Source organism: Urocitellus parryii, chromosome 8, assembly GCF_045843805.1.
Source record: "Urocitellus parryii isolate mUroPar1 chromosome 8, mUroPar1.hap1, whole genome shotgun sequence".
In the NCBI taxonomy this organism is placed as follows: domain Eukaryota; kingdom Metazoa; phylum Chordata; class Mammalia; order Rodentia; family Sciuridae; genus Urocitellus; species Urocitellus parryii.
In genome coordinates, this window is record NC_135538.1 from 3,117,559 (window position 1) to 3,123,558 (window position 6,000).

The following is a 6,000-nucleotide window of genomic DNA, read 5'->3' on the forward strand; positions in this document are numbered from 1 at the left end:
ATGACACATCATTTTTCTCCAGCTTTTAAGATTTTTTTTGTCTTTGATTTTAAGCATTTTTATTATGATGTGTTCTTCTATGGATCTCCTTTATTTTACTCCATTGGAATTCATTAAGCTTCTTGAATGATTAATGTTTTTCAATAAACTGGGAAATTTTCAGCCATTATTTATTTGAATGTGTTTTCTTCCTCTTTCTTTCTCTTCTTCTGGCACTTCCATTTTGTGTGCAATGGTGTACTTAGTGACACTCTGTTTTTCTCTGGAGCTCTGGTCATTTTTCTTTATTCTATTTTTCTTTCTGCCAATCAACTTGTATAATTTCCATCAATTAAGCTTGTTCATTCTTTCTCCTGCCCTCTCACATCTACTGTTGAACCCCTTTAGAGTGATGATTTCAGTTTTACTTTTCAACTCAACAATTTCCACTGGGCTCAGTTTCATAATTTCTCTTTGGTGTTGATATTCTCTACTAGATTGTGATAGTGTCATTCTTCTTTTACCTCTTTAATCATAGTTTCCTTTAGTTCTGTGAATATATTTAATGGCTAGTTTGAAAAATTCTCCTATCAAATCTGATAGCCTCTTCCTGTATGTGTTTTGCCTCCCCACCCCCAACTCAGTGTAGGAGGCATAATTTCCTGTTTTCTTATTTCTCATATTTTTTTTGATTTTAATTTTTTTATTGTTTTAATTAGTCACACATGACAGTTTGTGGAAAACTGGACACTTTGGTTACTCTAGCAATACCACGTGCTCATCCTCTCTTCCCCGGAGCTTGTGTAGTTGCTGTTTGCTCATCTATTTGACCAATGACTGGCTGTGTTATCAGAGTGACAGCTGTGCTTCCTGTGACACAGCTGATGCAGCACTTCAGGAGGGAGCACTTGGGGATCGCCAGCCACTCTGGCATGATAGCACACTGGAAGGACTCCACTCCTCTCTTCCTTGACTGCACACACTATGAAACCTTGCTGTCTGATTGCTATTTTTTTTTCAACAATTCTCTGGGGCAGAAATTACCTTACAATCAAATCAAATTGTGTCTCTTTTGAAGAAATAGTTTCTGAGGTTGATGTTGATATTTGCTCTGCTCTTAGGAGGCTCCTGCCAGGCACCTCATTCCCTGGTTTTTTGTACAATCTAATCAGCATCGTCTAGGCTGTCTCCTCACTAGACCCACACATCTCCTCCTATTGCCTTTTCCCATAACCTCCACTATTCTTGAGAGTGCCCTCAGGCTTAAACTTCTGTGGGCTCTGTCACAAATGAAGTCAGTTCCTCTGGGAAGACCAAGAGCTCTCTGCTTTCCAATATGCTCCCCATCCTCCAAGCCCTCACAGAATCCCTGAGCCAGGTACTCGGGCCAGGCTGGGCACAGTGTGGACTTCCCTATGAGTGATGACCCTGCCTGGGAGGTGAGCAGTTGTGTGGGAGGGGGCAGGCAGCAGCTGAGAGTCTCCTTGGCTGGCATCTCCTGATCAAGAACCACTGCACATAGCTAGGATGCACCATTGGGAACCTGTGTCCTCCAGGTACCACATTCATGCCATGAGTGGGACCTGGGCAGAGGAGGAGTCCTTTCTCCTGACCATACTCACCTGCCACTTAGTTTCTGCAGCAGGCAGTGGGAGGTCAAGATGAGAAAGACTAAAGTCCTCCTTGTCCTGGAAAGAAAGCCCTTCGGACTGGGTGCTGCAGGGGTGGGGGCACACTCTGCCCTTGGTCTTGGGGAGAAGAGGCCCTGCGTTCTTGGCTAGAGCTATTTGGCATGGAGTCTGTACCTGGCTGATCTGGAAGAGGGAGCCAAGGTGTTCTCATGCCACAGATGTTTGCATTCTTACCACATTTTGGTAGATTTCCTTGAATCTCTATTTCTCCGTGTACTGTTTGCATCTAGGACTATTTCCAGAGGCTCTCAATGGGCTTTTAAAACGGTTTTCACCAGTTCCACTGGAGAGCAAATCCAAGTAGCTCCTCACATGGCCACGCCAAAGGCCAGTCTCCAAGTGACTCACTCTCAGTATTATGTATATTGTTTGTCTTAGGGGAAAAAGGCTCATTATGTCCCTATGTAGCAAATCCATCCACTTCAGGGGGAAATGTGTTACAGAAATGTGAATGTAAAATAAACGGAGTTTTCCATTGACTTCATTTTCAAATAAGATTGATTCCTAGGGGGGAAAATCCCATAATTGCCTGAATTGAAGGCTCTGGCAAATGCAGGGGAAGCTGCCAGCCTGCCAATGCTGGGCTTCCAGGGAGCAGGGGTTCTCGATGAGTGGCTTTTTATTCCACTTTGGAGGTTGATCTTGTTCTAATTTTGCATCTTCTGTTTACCACCAACATTCTCTTCTCACTTATCCTCTGTCCCAGATAGTTTAAAAATAAACAAAACTCTACTGGATGAATGTTTGGACTTGGAGCCTGCAGCTGAGCTGGACACGACCTTAGGGTTCATGGAATACAATCTCTGTTGGTCTCATAAGGAGGAGATGAAGTTGTCAGGGCAGGGGGTGAGCGGCTTCCTCATCAACCCTCAGAAAAAGAGAAACCAGGCCGCCTGCCCTCACCAGCTACCTCTGCCCCACCTTGCTTTAGAGGTCACTTTGGGAGTTGAAGGGCAGTGAACTCTATCGCTGTAGGACTCAGTGGCACTGCCTGTACATCTGACTTCCACTTCATCCTCTGACCAACAGTTCCTGTCTCTCACGTGGCTGCTCCCCGCCTGCCCCTCATTAATGAAGATGCGGTGGACATGGGTTGTACCTGTTTACATTCTTTGCCTGCAGCTACTACAGTTAACACGGTGCCTAACAACCTGAAAATCATTAATTACAAGGCTGAGGGGAATGTTAAGCAGAATGAAAGGCATCCCTCTGTCTTTTATAATAAAATATAGCTGCATACTGCCCCCAAAGAAAGGCAGCCCATTAAAGGACAAACCAACTTTTTCTCTGAATTGTGCCACATTTAGTGTGCCTGCAGGTATATATATTAGCTAATATTTTTGCACACAGTGGTGTGGTTTTATGTAATGTTTCAACTTGTATGCATTAAAAGTAAGATATTTACTTCAAACTAGGTATAATAAAATTCAGAATACTTTTTAGAAAAATAAGTTGATTTCCTATTATTGTGTACCAACTCGGGGGAAAATGGTCTAAAAGTGATTGTGAATGTCGATGGAAACAGCGGGTACTATTTAAAGTCAGAAAACTGCTTCGTGGAGGCCCTGCCAATACGTTAATTTTTTGCCTTTTTGCCTAAGGTTAATTGTTCCCAGAAAAAAATTAACCTCCGGATGAATGTAATTGGCATCAAGGTGTAGGAGATATAATGTCGTCCTTTCAGATCAGTGAGCAATGTTCAAACAAATTAGGTCCTCTAAGCCAATTACTGAACAACTCCTAAACAATAGTTGCAGGTTTTACAATAACTGTGTAAATAGGTGGTAACGTGGAGGGCCATACTCATTGATTGCTCGTAGTCTAAAACCTCAGCCTCGATTTTCTATTTCACTTCACTGCTGATTTCATGCCATATCCCTGAACCAATGCCAACGAGCATCTGAACTAAACCTTGCACGGGTATCCAGTGGAACTCAAGCACTGATGCTCACGGATGGAGCAGGGCTCGCAGATGCAGGGCTTCAAGTCTAGGACATTGCCGTTGTTTTTAAAACCAAAATGTGACACCTAGAATTGGTATGTTTTAGACTGTGATGGTCAGGCACCTGGACCTGTTTTATCCTCTCCATGATTTTAAGTTTATAAACTTACTTTTGTTATAGAGGGACACAAAACATTTTTAAAATTTACTTATTTGTATGTGGTGCTGAGGATCAAGCCCAGTGTCTCACATGTGCTAGGCAAGTGCTCTACCACTGAGCCACTCCCATGATTTTAAAAAGAAAAAAGAGGGGGCAGTTTCCTGTAAAGTATAACCATGTCACAGGTGATTCTCTGTGGCACACACATGATGGATTTAGTTGGGACTTGAGAATTGAAGGTGGTTTTCAAATTCTCCTGGTTGTATTAGACAATGCTTTCCCTGTGTAAGAGTTTAACTCTATTACAAAAGGGAGGGAGGATGGGTGCTGTGTGACCCCAAATATCTAGGGGTTTCCAGAAACAAACTTTCCCCTAAACACAAGATGGACTGCCCTGGGTTAGCGGGGATCGTTGGTGCTGTGCTCATCTCTGCCAAGGAAACACTCCCAGCCAAGGCTGGAGGAGAAGCACTGGGCCCGTGCGCTCAGCCCTGGGGTCTACCCCATGCAGGGAGGAGGTGAAGACTGGAGGGGCCCAGAAACCAGGGCTGGAGCAAGGGTGTGAGAACCCTGGGCAGAGACAGGACCCCGGGCCAGTGACTCGAAGCCCAGCCCAGTGTCCTAGAGACCTAAGGCTGACCCAACACGTAACCTGTCCTCCTTGGTGAAAGCTGAATGCTCTTTGTCCTCAAGGGCAAGCTGGGCCCTTCCCCCTCCGCTCTGTGCAGACCCACTGACCTGAACACAAGGAGGCTGAGCAGCACCGCCCCCCACTGGCCTCATTTACAATCCCACCACCGGCTCCGGCTCCGAGGCAGGCATTTATTGTCACCTCTCCCCACAGCAGACAGACATGTGTGAGGGTGTGTGAGTGCCGCCCTGCACTTGCCGTCCGGGAGCCAGGTCTATATGGGAGGGTCAGTCTGCCACTAATGAGGTATTTTTTAACTCAAATCTTTTAACTTAAAGTTACTGAGGAAACAGGGACCTATTCAAGAGATGATTCACTCCAAGGACTTCAAAGGATGCATAAGCTGCCTGCTTATCAATTCTTAGTGTGCATTCAAAAAGTACAAAGGATATAATTAAAGTTCATCAATTCAGTAAGTACTTACTGCTTGATTTAAAAGTGTAAGATAAAATGATACAGGGGCCCACACATTCCACCCCCTTAGGGCTCATATGCCCTGGAACAGAGGACAAGTAGCCGGGGGCCGTGCAGAGAGTGCTGTGCTGGTGGCTAAGGTGTGGTGGGCAGCCCTGCTGGGGCCAGCTGACACAGGTTCGGTGGCTCACAGAGGCCTCTATGGGCAGGAGTCGGCCAGCTGCAGTAGCCAAAGACCCAGAGAGCAGGCCCCACATCAGGGAGGGCACCTACCTTACCCCACACTGGGGTCAAATATTCCTTCCACCCAGAGTTACCCTCACATTCTCACCTAGAGCTCAGTCTCACTGGGTCTGGGCACCCCAAGTCCTGGTTAAGGTGACTCGTGGATTTAGTAGCCATCACAAGGACGAATGGGAGTCAGCCTGGAAGCCAGACGGACAGCACATCAGAGAACCGAGAGCCTTCTGACATGCAGGCTTGAGCAGTGAACTAGACGGCCTCCCGAACTTCCTCCCTGCACGCGAGTCCTGGTTGGACTCACCCTGGGAGCAAGGGAATGACCCGACCGGAGTGAGCATTTCCAGAGGCCACTGGAAATAAGATAATAGAGTGCTAAAAGAAAGGAGGAGTCATCAGTCTTGCCAACTGGGGTAAAAGAGAGACACCCGACCTAGTGAATGTCACTCACAGGTTGGTGGAACCTGAGACTGAACCAGTGTCAAGAGCTCTAGGAAGTGCAGTAACCACCCCCAATATGGTTTCACTTTCTGAAGTTTCAGTTACCCAAGACTAACCACCGTCTGAAAAACATTAAGGAAGAAAATCCAGAAATGGCCATTTACGAGTTTTAAATTGCATGCCATTTCAAGTAATGGAAATATGACTATGTGTTATTTACCTCTTTGCTTAAAAAGGTAGCATGACACATACATTCCCTGCTTGCTTCAGCAGGCGGTACGTCCTGATGATAGCTCAGGCTATCTGAATCAACCTATCTCCCATTCTGCCAGTGGCTGCCCAGTGGTCATTCATTAGAACAGCTTCTTGAAATTGCATGCCATCCTCTGCTCTGCATTGCCTATAACATGAAACATCACCATGTCCAGCAAATCCACGCTGT